The 13465-nt window shown below is 35.9% G+C and overlaps 1 protein-coding gene across 2 annotated transcripts in view; it reads left to right on the top strand.

The window, feature by feature from the left end:
• Nucleotides 1-13465, top strand: part of PRKACB (protein kinase cAMP-activated catalytic subunit beta) — a gene marked incomplete at both ends in the record, with an annotated part of 112554 nt that overhangs the window by 59337 nt on the left and 39752 nt on the right. The gene's annotated exons all lie outside the window — the stretch shown is intronic.

The following is a 13465-nucleotide window of genomic DNA, read 5'->3' as shown; positions in this document are numbered from 1 at the left end:
TTCTTTTTTTCCCTTCATGTGCATATCTAATTTTTACTGCACAATTTGTTGAAAAGACTTCCCTTTATCTATTGGATTATCTAGGCAACTTTGTGAAAAATCAGTTCACCATAAATATTAACAGTTCATTCTCTCTCTCTCTCTCTCTCTCTTTCTCTCTCTCTCTCTTTACCCCTCCCCCTCTCTCTGTCCCTCTCTTTTCCTCCCTTTCCTTCTGTCCCTCCCTCTCCCTCCCTCTCCCTGTCTTCCTCTCTCTCCCTCTCCCTCTCTCTCCTCTCCTCTCTCCCCTCTCCTCTCTCCCTCCAACTTTGTTCATTTCCACAATTTGTTTCAGCTGTTCTGGTCATTTGCATTTTCTTTCTTTCCTTCTTTTTTATTTTAAAGATTTAATTTTTGTTTAGAAGAAATGGGGTGGGGTGTAGGCTAGGGGTTTGTGGGTGAGAGGATTCACAAGAGACAGAGTGGGGAGCACAGCAGGCAGATTTACTGAAACATACTGCTAACGGGAGCAGTGGAGAGACAGGAGAGGTCTGCTGCGCCATATGTGGGTTAGCTCCCTGTCCAGCTATCACACTCAGGCCACCGGTGGTGACAGTGCTGAGACTTAACCCCTGTGCCTCCTGGGAGGCCCTCCTTTGCACTTTCATATAAATTTTAGCATAAACTTGCAGTTTCTAAAGAAAATCCTGCCGGGATTCTCATAGAGATCCTATATATCATAGCATATAAAATCAAGATACAAATATCAATAGCATTTTAATGTACTAGGAACAATCTCAAAAATTAACAAACAGTTCCATTCACAATAATATTACTAGAAATATACTTAGGAATCAACAAGAATTGTTTACTACTACTGCTGCTTTCATTTATTTTTAAAATTGCTGGAAATTAGAAAACATCAAAATAAATGGAGAGATTTCGTGTTCACAGATTGTAGTAGTTAATATTATTGTTAAAATGTCAATCACAAATTCATTTACAGATTCAGTAGTTTGAAAATATAGTTTTATTTCTTAACAATCTGTATGCATTTAGTCTCTTTTTCTTTATATTTAAAGATTTATTTATGCATACAAGAACTGGGGTACAGGCCAGAGGTGCCGGGGATGAGGGGAGCGGTGTGTGAAAGGCAGAGTGGGAAACAGAACAGGCAGATTAACTGAAATACACTGCTGAGGGAAGTGGTGGGCGAGACCGAAGAGGTCTGCTATGCCATGCAGGTCACCTCCCTGGTAGGTGATCAAACTCATGCTGCAGTGTCTGCCAATAGCTTAATAGTGGTGATGCTTAACCCCCTGCACCACCAGGGAGGCCCTCTTGCTTTATATTAACTATTATCTCCAGTATAAAGTCATGAAGAAGTTTGAGTGCAGACATCCTTAACTTATTACCAATCTTAGGAGGAAAGTATTCCATCTTTCATCATTATTTATATACAATGTAAGCTATAAACTTCACACACACACACACACAGAGAGAGAGAGAGAGAGACACACACACATACACACACCCTTTTATCAGCTTAAGGAAAAATTTTTTTTATGACTATGTGCTATTTATTGATTTGTATTTTCTTATATTGTTGATCATTTTGGTACAAGATTTGATTTCTCCCTCAGGTGTAGTCCCCATAATTTTCCCATTACCACATAGCCTGTGAACCAAAACCTTTGTGCTTTTCCCTCCCCTGTTTTGTTCCCTCTTCTTCCCCTCCCCTGCTGTATGCCTCAGGTCTATAGTTTGCAAGCAAGTTTTGCCTTTTTCCTGACCCTTTGTTTGGTTTTTCTATAGTCCACCTATAAGTGAAACTGTTATAGGGCACCCCTAACAAAACCATCAGATATATATTTTTTTTCCTTTTGACATTTCACTTGGCATAATCCCTTCCATCTCCATCCTTGTTGCCTCAAATGGCATCAGTTTATCTTTTTTGATTGCTAAGTAATATTCCATTATGTATATGTAGCACATCCTCTTTATCCAGTCTTCTGTTTTGGGACATTTAGGTTGTTTCCTTATCTTAGCTATTGTGAGTAGTGCTGCAATAAACATAGGAGTGCAGATCACCTTTTGAATTAGTGTTTTTGTGTCTTTTGGGTAGATCTGGAAATACTGGATCATATGGCAGATACAGTTTTAGCATTTTTAGTATTTTGAGGAACCTCCACACACCTTGCTGTAGTGGCTGGACCAGTTTACATTCCCACCAGCAATGTCAGAGGGCTCCTTTTTCTTCACATCCTTGCCAGCATTTGTTATTGTCAGTTTTTTAAATAGGGACCATTATCACAGGTATGAGGTAGTATCTCATTGTGGTTTTGATTTGCATTTCCCTGATTATAAGTGATATTGATGTTGAACATTTTTTCATATGCCATTTGGCCATTTGCATTTCCTCTTTGGAGAAGTGTCCTTTTAGCTTTTCTGACCTTTTTTTTGATTGGATTGTTTGTTTTTGTTGAGCTCTGTAAGCTCTTTGTAGATCTTAAATATCAGCCCCTTATCAGTTGTATGGAGTGCAAATATTTTCTCCCATACAGTAGGGTGTCTCTTCATTTTGTTACTGTCTCTTTTGCTTTATAAAAGCTTTTTAGATTGTACATCTTTTCCTTCATTTTCTTTGCTTCTGAAGATGAGTCCTCACAGATATTTCTGAAGTATATGTCATAATTGCAACAAGAGCATTGAAATCACCAACTATATTTGTTAAATTAACTATATCTCCTTTCAATTCTGTCAGTTTTGCTTTAGCATATTGAGGGTTCTTTTGTTTAGTGCATGTATATTTCCAGCTGATAAATTTCCCACATATGTTGGCTCTTTTTTCATTAGGAAAGTTTATTTTGTCAGATATTAATCTAAGTACCCCCCCAACTGTCTTATGGTTACTATTTGCATTAATTATATATATCTATTTTTTTCCTTTCAACTTCATATCTTTAAAACTAAAATATCTCTCTGTGGATAGGATATAGGTGAATCTTGCTTTTTTCTCTGGTTTGATAATTTCTGCCTTTTGATCTATGTTTATTCTATTCACATTTAATGTAATTATTGATATGGTTGGAGTTACGTTGTCCATTGTGGTGTTTGTTTTCTATTTGGTGGTTTTTACTGTTGTCCTCCCTCCTTTTATGTTAAACAAATAAATATTTGTATGGTACCATTTTAATTCCTTTGTTAAATTTTTAGCTACATTTTTTAAAAGATTTATTTATTGGGCCTCCCCGGTGGCGCAGCGGTTGAGCGCTGGGTTGGGAAGCTGCCCGTAGCCTCTGCAGTGCTGGTTTGATCCCCAGCTGCTCCCCGGCCACCGGAGGAAGGTCTCACATGGTGTGCAGACCTCTCCTGCCGCCCGCTGCTCCCCTCAGCATTGTACTTTGTCAGTCAGCCTGCTCTCCTCTCCCCTCTGGCTCTAGTGAATTCTCTCACCCTCCTGTGCTTCTGACTGTACCCAGTGCTTGTATAAATAAATAAATAAATCTTAAAAAATTTTTGTTATTAATTTATGCATACCAGAGCTTGGGTACAGGCCAGAGGTGAGGGGGGTGAAAGGATTCACCAGAGACAGAGCGGGGAACAGAACAGGCAAATTGACCAAAGTACTCTGCTGAGGGTACAGACACAGGCAGATTGACCAAAGTACACTGCTGAGGGGATCAGCCAGCGAGTCAGGAGAGTTCTGCTGAGCCATGTGGGTTGCTCCCTGGCCGCCTGGGGATCGAACTTGTGCTGCAGAGGCTGCGGACAGCTTCATAGGTTGTGTCTTAACCCCTTGCGCCACCAGGAAGGCCCCTTTAGCTACATTTTTAAAAGATGTTTTCTTAATAGTTGCTGTAAGAGCTTTATCACAGTTTACTTAGGATAATACTGATTTAATTATAATAAAATAGCTACTTTGATACAATATTGTTTAATTTCTTCTCTTTTTGTTACCATTTTCTCATAGTGCATATATATTTTATTTTATTTTTAAAGATTTATTTATGCATACAAGAACTGGGGTATGGGCCAAAGGTGCAGGGGAAGGGCTGAGAGGATTCACAAGAGACAGTGGGGAACAGAGCAGGTGGATTGACTGAAATACACTGCTGCCAGGAGCAGCAGGCGACACAGGAAAGGTCTGCTGTGCCATGTTGGTCTCCTCCCTGGCTGGGGATGGAACTCATGCTCCAGTAGTTGTGGATAGCTTCATAGTGCCGATGCTTAACCCCTTGCATCACCAGGGAGGCCCTATGTATGTATTATAATAAACCCAAAAGTGCAGTGCTATAATTTTTACTTCATACTGTTTCAGTTCTTTTAAAGATACGAAGAGAAAACAGAAGAATATGTATTTATGCCATCGTTTAGTTATATATTTACCATTACCAGTGTTCTTCCTTTCTTCGCCAGTTTATTATCTATTGTCATTTCCTTTCAGCCTTAAATATTCATTTAACTGTATCTGCTTGCAACAAATATCCTCAGTTATTGTTTATTGGGGAATGTCATTTTGCCTTAGTCTTTGGAAGATAATGTTCCTGTAGAGAGAATTATTGTGCGCAGGTTTGTTTCTTTTTTCTTTCAGCATTTTCAATTTATCATGTATCCATGATACATGATAGATCATAGATCTGACCTCTATTATTATGTTAAGAAGTAGCCATTAATTGTACTCTTTTCCCTTCTACATAATAAGTCATTTTCTTTTGTGGCTTTTAAGATGTTCTCTTTGACTTCAGCAATTCAAATGTGATGTGTGTAGATTTTGGATCCCTTTGTGTTTATCCTACTTGAAATTGGTTAAACGAGCTTCTTGGATCTGTAGGTCAAGTTTTCCATCAGATTAGGGAATTTTCAACCATTATTTCTTCAAATATTTTTTCTTTGTCCTTTGCCTCTTCTCCTTCTAGGAGTCCCATTACATGTGTGTTGAGTTGGTACCCTTGATATCCCATAGGTGTCTGATGTTCTGTTCATTTTTCCTTTTCTTTTGTTCATTGTGTTCTTCAGACTGGATGACTTTTATTGATTGGTCTTCAAGTTCACTTATGTCACTCTTTTACCCTCAGATCTGTTGTTGGGCCTGTGTAATGTGTTCCTAAGTGTTGGTATTTGCACTTCCCAAATCTAGAATTTTTATTTTTTAAAGTTTCTTCTTTTTATATTGAAATTCTCTTTGTTAGATCATTGCCATCATTTTTATCCCTTAACTCCTTAAGTACAGTTTTCTTTTATTCTTTTGGTATTTATAATAGCTGTTTTGAAGGCTTTTGTATGTCGAGTCTTCTATCTGGGCCCAATCGGAGACTTTCTGTTGACTGCGTTTCCCCACTCATAAAGGGCTTTATGACGTTTTTGTCAAAATATGGATTAACAATTTATTTGCAGTTCTGGCTTCTGATTTTTTTTCTTCCCTAAAGTTTGCTTTTGTTTGTGTTTTGTTTTATTAATATTTTAAAAACTTCCTTACAATTAAGCTATAGAAGTTTAATCCCCCATGGCATTGGATGCTGATTTCTCTGCTAGGTATCACCTTATGTCTATACAGTTGTGACTTAGTGATTGATCAGAGGTTGTGTTCAAACATTTCGAGTCAGAATATACTGACAAATCTGTCTGTGTTTTCAACTCGATCTTTGGGGCAGTTTTTAAATCTATACTACTTTTAACTTTTTGCTGGACCCTCGTGGGTCTGTTTTATGAATAGAAATAGCTTCCTAATCAACCAGAGATATGTGGAGAGCCTATCTAGGACTTCTCTGCCTTTCTCATTTTCATTTTCCATGTTAAATGTCTTGCTAGATCATCAGTCTGTTGTTTACCTCTATTAAGGCTACAACTTCAGACTAGTAAAGCTGTATGTTTTGCTATTCACTTTCCTATTTATTTGCTTTTTTTAAATTGACATTACTTGTATGGGTTTTCTTGGCCTCCTTTTCCAAATCAAGTCAACCCTATATGGCAGCAAAGCTGTTAGTTTTTATTGTCAGCCCCACCCTGGTAGGAGTGCTGTGCTGATTATGCTGTGAGGAAACAGAAGCAACCCCAAACAAGGACACCACAGATTTCCACTGCTCTTATACAAAAGTCCAGCAGTTCCTCATGAATAAATGTTTCTCAGTTTATTGTTTGTGATTGCTTGATTTCCAGAATTCATGCCATGAAGTTGTTGTTTATGATAATTTATCCAGCTTCATGTTGTTTCTTGGGAATCAGATTTGTTGACTTACTCCTCTGTCCCCAGAAGTCCTGCCTCACCTGGCAACTTTTAAAATGACAAGTTCACTTGCTCAAGTTCCATTTGATAAGACACCATTCTATAGATCCTTCATACACATTTTGGGTCTCTGGGGATCAGCACAGTCTGTTCACCATGCCATCCAGGCTGCCTACCTTGTTATACAATCTGTCATCTTAATCCTGTTTGATGTGAGAAATTTTACACTTCAGCAATGATTGCCAGTAACTTCTTTGTGTATTGCCCACTTGAAAACTACATAAATGGCATCTGACACATTTTTTTGTAATGCTGAATTTAATGCGAGTTTATAAATAAGTTATTTTGTTATTCTTTATAAATGAAGATATATATATATATATCTATATATAGAGTAGTATATTTTGTCTCCCATAATACAGAATGTTTAAATGGTTAACATTTGTGCTGCAGTATAGTTTTCTGGCTCATGAAAAATGAAAGCTATCAGCGATGGGCAATAAGATTCATCGCCAATAGTCACTAGCAACAGCACACAGCATTTTAATATCAGTGAGGTCCACAGCTAGCAGTAAGAGCTGGTGTAATTGAAAGACGTTTAGGTGCGATCATTCTGCTGTTTGTTTCTTGCCAGGTTCAACATGGGATTGTGTGAGTATTTGAAGAAAACAGCTATGTTTTTGCCTCTTTAAAAGATATAAATGGGTAGATAAGTGCTTAAATTAAGAAATGTGGTAATTTTAAAACCATGTGGCTATAAAATGAAAAGGTATTTTATTTGTCTTGGTTGATTAAAGCTTTAGAAAAGCTACTCCTTGGTTACAAGTGAACCGATAATTCTGGTCTAATGTTGCCGTGGTAACAACTCATGCTGATATAATTGAGAACATCTTATACATCCTGGTTCGAACATTTTCTCCCTGCCATTTTGAGTTCTAGTGGTATATGAAGGAGGCTGGGATAACTAGCTTGAAAAAAATTAAATCTTGTTCTACACATCTTTGCCATCTATCTGATATTTGCTGGTGATAATCTTGTGCTGGGCAGTTATGCTTTGCTTCTAGAGGCTTTTCTTTTTAAAACAAAAGAAAGCTCTTTTCATTTTCTGTGTGCTGCATGTTCCAGTGTATGTGTTTACACCATCGGTTCTTCTACCTCTAGAGATTAGCATAACTCCCTTTGCTGTTGGATTGTTGTTTTGAGCAATATGTTTTGGAAAGGTTGGTTTTCATCATGAGTGGTAAGTATGCTCTCTGAGACTCTACAGCTGTGTATTTTTAAAAAATATTTAACTATAAGATGGAAAAATATTTTTAAGGGGCAGCTGAAAAGCCAGAGCTACGATGAATTACATTTTGTGTTGATGCTTTTGCATTTAGGCAATATTGTAAATTGCTTTTAATATCCATTAAGAATGGTAAACAATACCACTGTTAATAAGTCAATACAAGGATTCAGTTTCTAATTTACATTATGGCTTGGCTTATTGTGTTTATTAGATTCTGTTTTTATTAATTGTGTTATAAATGAACGGGTTAAAGACTTACGGTGATAAGAGAACAATTTATCTGATTCAGAAGATAATTAGTTTAACTTTCCTTTGATTAGCTTTGTCATTCTAATATTAGTTTTTGTTAGCTTCCTTTTAATTATATGAAAACAATACTAGTCTTGAATAAGAGGCTGCCAAAATTTTATTGATTTATTGATTGGATTTTTAACTACACTTCATTGAGAAATAAAGATTTGATAATGAAATGTGTGCATTTAAATTTAAGGAGCTTTGTTAAAATAGTTCAGACAAAATATTTTGGAGAATTGATTTGTTAGAATAAGTACATTTGTGATTGTTTCTTCTTTTGTTTCTATTGTATGATTTATTTTTTTCTAAACATCTCCAAAAATGTTTTTTTGAATAAAAATACTATAGTATATACTGCAGTTTATCATAGGGTAAAAGCTGTTCAGTTTAAGCCAAACCTAGAGCTAAAAATAGACATCCTGTTGTTAGAGTGAGAAATATTTGCTTAAAGCATAATTCATTAGCATATTTTTTCTTGACTTTAAAAAAAAAGGATGGTTATAAATTAACCTTGAATCAGATACATTTTAAGAGATGTTGCAGGTTCTTTCTGATAATACGACAGTCTATAATTTACACTTAAAAGATTTGAGGAATTGGAATTCAAAAACTGAGAGTTAAATTTTTGCTGTATAATGATAGAACTCAAAATAGATGAACCTTTTTCTTCCATAACTGGAGATTATTTTTATTGCCAATAAATGTTTTTCAGTCCTGCTGCAATATAACACAAGCCTCTTCAACATTGTTAGATACTTATTTATAGATGAATATTAGATAATTCTACATGAACGATATTAAGAATTAATTGGATTATTATTTTCCTGCTATAGAAGTGGTGGCTCTTTCTGATAATTGTGTTTTAAATTTGGACTAATTACAAAATCAGTATGCAACCATTTCTTAGGAATTCTGTGGACACCAAAACTGAAGATACCTAGTTATCAGACTTAAAATAATAGATTTCTTTGAATTAGGCTAATATGTGCTTTCTGTTTGAAAGTTCGACATATAATAAAATCTTTAGATAACCACTGTGCGGTTCTAGAGGTTTACAGTTGGATGTGTTGGGTTAGGTGAAGAAAAGCATTGCTGCTTTTCTATTGCTTTATTTTTTTGTTCAAGAAAGCTGGGTATTATTCACATAGTATGTGATATGCTTGGTCATATTGGCCTGCTTTTTCTACTAGAAAAATCATATAAGTAGACATTCTGACGTTTCCAAGATTATCCAGTTTCAACTAATTTTATTCATGTTATAAGTGGTTAAATGCCTTCGCCATATCAAAATGTGGAAAATTTCAAATGAAATATCTGTTTATTTGTAAAAGTGGGCAAATACTAGATCTTTTTATTTAAGTCTATACCTACACATGTGGTATTTATGTGTATGTAGTATTTTTCTAGTTAAAAATCTATGTTTTTCTTCTCTAAGTCTATTAGATATTTTCCCTGGGAATCTATCTTTGACCCTCTTTTAATGCTACAAGCTCTCTGAATGATCTCCTCCATGCCCACGTCTTCAGTTGTTACCTGAAAATTCAGTTAAAAATGAATTTTTTTCCTTCCATCCCAAATCTTCTTTTACATTTAATCTAATTTCTGTTAATTATCTCACGACCCCTCGAGGGACTTAAAACAGAAATATTGTAGTCATTCCATACTTGCTTCTTATTCCTAGACACTCATTGAGTCATTAATTTCTATTTATCGTATATCAGAAATGTGTAAAAAATCTTTCATTTTCTCCAGTGTCACTGACACTGGTATTGTATATCTTCTCATTACTATTGTGGTAACTAATGAACTAATCTTTCAGTTTCCAACTTTGTATCTCTCCAGACCATTTTCCATGCTGCCATTTTAAAAATGCAAATCTGCCCATTTCTTAACCCAACATGAGAACTTTCGCTGATTCCTGTTGTCTCTAAGATAAACAGTAAACTCCTTAGTAGGGGATACAAAATTAGTGACCTACTTTTCTCACTTAATTTGCATCTCTTCCATAAAATTCTGATCAGTCAGACTTGGCTGCACATTATTTCCTGCTACCTTTCCACATTTATGTCTTTCATCGTAAAAGTTTTGCCATGCTCTAGAGTTAGGTGGTTCCCCTGTAGTTCCAAAGCAAAATCATAAATGATAACAGTTTTTATGACACTAAAGTTACTTATTTGCATATCAGTTTCCAGTCTCCCACCTTTGAACTCCTATGTCATGGATAGTGCTCTGTCCATCTGTGTGTTTCCAATAGTTAAACCTGTATCCCAGACAGAATAAGAAACTCATAAATCCTTGTAGAATTAATGACTAAAAATTATCCACTTTTTACATATCTAATACATTTATTTACATTATCAGTGAAAATGTAAGTCATGTGTTTAGATTTTTGGAGGTTCATGTTCTTCTCAGAACAAATCCAGCATCATTATATCAGAATCCCAGGTGAGAACTCTGGTTATGGTTAAGGACAAACCTCTGAAGAAGACTGTCAACCTATTGTGATTATAAGAAACTTACAGACTTGAGCGCAAACAATTAATTCCTCTTTCTATAGCCTAGTTCAAAATCTAAGAAGCAAAAAACTGGAAAATATTGTAACCGTCTTTAAGAATTAAAGAACTGTACATGCCTAGAAAAGTGTAGTATCAGATTAATATCAGGTACCAAAGTTGAACACTTTTACTTTGGGTAGTTTGCCTTTATGGAAAGAAATAAAATGTGTCATCTTCATTTACTTGGAAGGATGAAGCATATAAGAAACACTGTGAGAGAATAAAGGAACATCTAACTGTGCTGATACTTTCATTCTAAAATATTTGGTCTATTCCAAATTGAAAAGTGGTTTTTCTTCTACATATGAGAGGATTCTTCCCTAATGTAATGGACATCACCACTAGTAAGGAGCCTATAATCTTGGCTCCATTTGCATTTCTGAAAGTCACTAGGTTTTTCAACTTTTTTTAATGTGTGTGTATGTACATGTACATATATGCACATATATGTATATATGGTATATATATATATTGTGTGTATATATCATCTATATCAACCAAAAGATCTGAGAAGTTGATTCCAACATGTCCAAATAGGAGATGAGAGGATCCACTTTACTTGTGGGCGTTTGTCAAGTTTTAAAAACATTCTTGTTGTTCATAATGAATAAATAAGAAAAGCAACAACCAAACAACATGGAACCTATGAAAGAGATTATGCACCAATTAAGGATTAAATTACAGCTTTCGAGGTGTTAACTTTGGTTTACAAAGTATGTATGAGGGAGTTTAAAAAGTTATGAGAGCATCTTGTTGAATTCTTAAAAATTTCAAGTAACTGGGCCTTCCTGGTAGCACAAGGGGTTAAGACGCAACCTATGAAGCTATCCGCAGCCTCTGTAGCCCAAGTTTGACCCCCAGTGGGCCAGGGAGCAACCCACATGGCACAGCAGACATCTCCTGACTCGCCGGCTATTCCCCTCAGCAGTGTACTTCCAGTCAATCTTCCTATTCTGTTTCCCACTCTGTCTCTGGTGAATCCTCTCCCCACCTCCCCCATCTCTGGCCTGTACCCCAGCTCTGGTATGCATAAATAAATAAATCTTTAAAAAAAATTTCAAGTAATCATGGAATCTGAAATAAGACATGAAAGAGAATAAACAAGAGATTGGGATGAAAAGAAAGTAGGTGAGAGGCAAATCTAGAAAAGAAGCAATAATGATATAAGGGAAGGCTATAAGAAAATAAAACTGGCACTTTCAGAATATAAAGCTTATTTAGAAACACTGAAGAGTAAAATAATGCAGGAAAGTAAATTAATAATGTAAAGAACTAGCTTGATAAAACTTACCAGGATGTTGGGAAAACAGACCAAAAATTATGAAGTAAAAAGTATGTTAGATAAAAATAGGGAACTCTATAAATTGAATGAAGAGCTTTCCCACAGAACAGGTAATTTGTTTTTTAAAAAAGATTTATTTTATTTATGTATACAGAGGGTATTATGTATACCCTCTGGGGCATAGGCCAGAGGTGTGGGGGACAGTGAGAAGACTTACCAGAGACAGAGTAGAGAGCAGAACAGGTGAATCTACTGAAATACACTGCTGAAGGGAGCAGCACACAAGACAGGAGAAGTCTGCTGCACCATGTGCTTGGGGATGGGGATCGAACTTGTGCTGCAGTGGCTGACATCCACTCCCTTGCGCCCCCAGGGAGGCTCAGAACAGATAAGTTGTAATGGAAGTAGTAGTAAATATAATTCAAGAAAACTTTAGGTGAAGAAAAATTTAAATTTGTAGACTGATTCTCTAGAACTGACAAATGTTAACAAAGAAACCAACACCCAAATAAGTCCTGATAGAAGTTTTGAATTTCAAGGATAAAAAAAAATGATTTCTACAAATATCCACATCTCTTTACATCTTGCAACTCAGCACAAAGCCTGTCTTCTAAAAAAAAAAAAATCAAAAATTAGAGACTAAGCAATTTGAAAACCTTTCTAGAGTAAAAGTTAATGAAAATATAGCAGTACCTAGAAATGCTGAAGAAAGTATAATAAGTAGCCCATAAATGAATAACTGAATATACAAGAATATAATAGAAATCTTCAGTGTGGAAAGAGTGAAGTGGTAAATGAAAACCAGACCTATCAGGGGGAGCATACTTTGACAACTCAGAAGAGATTTTCATATGTTGGTAACCACAGAGTTCTTTTTATTTTTTCTTTTTAATTTTTTTAACTTTTTTTTAAAAAGATTATTTATGCATACAAGAGCTGGGGTACAGGCCAGAGATGTAGGGGGTGAGAGGATTCACCAGAGACAGAGTGGGGAGCAGAACAGGCAGACTGACTGAAATACACTACTGAGGGGAGCAGCGGGCAAAGTACACTGCTGAAGGGAGCAGCAGGCAAGACAGGAGAGGTCTGCTTTGCCATGTAGGTTGCTCTCTGGCTGGCCAGGGATCTAACTCGTGCTGCAGAGGCTGCAAATTGCTTCATAGTGCGGTGCTTAACCCTTTGCACCACCAGGGAGGGCCCCACAAGGGTTCTTTTTAAATGTCTTCATGGAGATGATGCTCATTGACTCATACAACTTACGATTTCTTAGACCCCTGTATAAAGCCAGGATCCTCAAAAGATGATAACCTCAGTGAAAGCATAGATTAGTAAATAAAACTTTCCATTACCATGGGGAGAAGATAAGGAAACTTGTGTTTCTTGGTGTGTGTGTGTGTGTGTATGTGTTTATATGATGCTACTCCTGAGAGCTTGTAACCAGTTGCATTCCCTCAAAGAGATTTCAGTTTAAACTCTTTAATTATGTAGTTTAAGAATTACCAATAAAATATAGTACATTATTATAATATTTCAAGTCTAGTAACATCTACACAGTGCCAGACAAAAGCTAATACAAAACCTAACAAAAAGTACAATTTCTCATAGAAAACCTACCACTGAACATTGAATTCATAATCTAAAATCAAAATACACACACATACACACACCTGCCACAAGTGATATTCAGCACACACAATGAATTAGACTCTTCTAAGACTATCAGAGTAGAATTGTCACATATAGACCACCATTTAAAATCAATCACATGACAAAGAAATACAAAATAAGAGAAAAAAAAGTGTGCATCTTTAACAAAGCATTAAAATATATAAAACAAAACT

The sequence above is a fragment of the Talpa europaea genome, assembly GCF_964194135.1.
Source record: "Talpa europaea genome assembly, chromosome: 9".
NCBI classification, from domain to species: Eukaryota; Metazoa; Chordata; class Mammalia; order Eulipotyphla; family Talpidae; genus Talpa; species Talpa europaea.
Note: the sequence above shows the minus strand (reverse complement) of the source record. Positions and strands in the feature narration are given on the sequence as shown.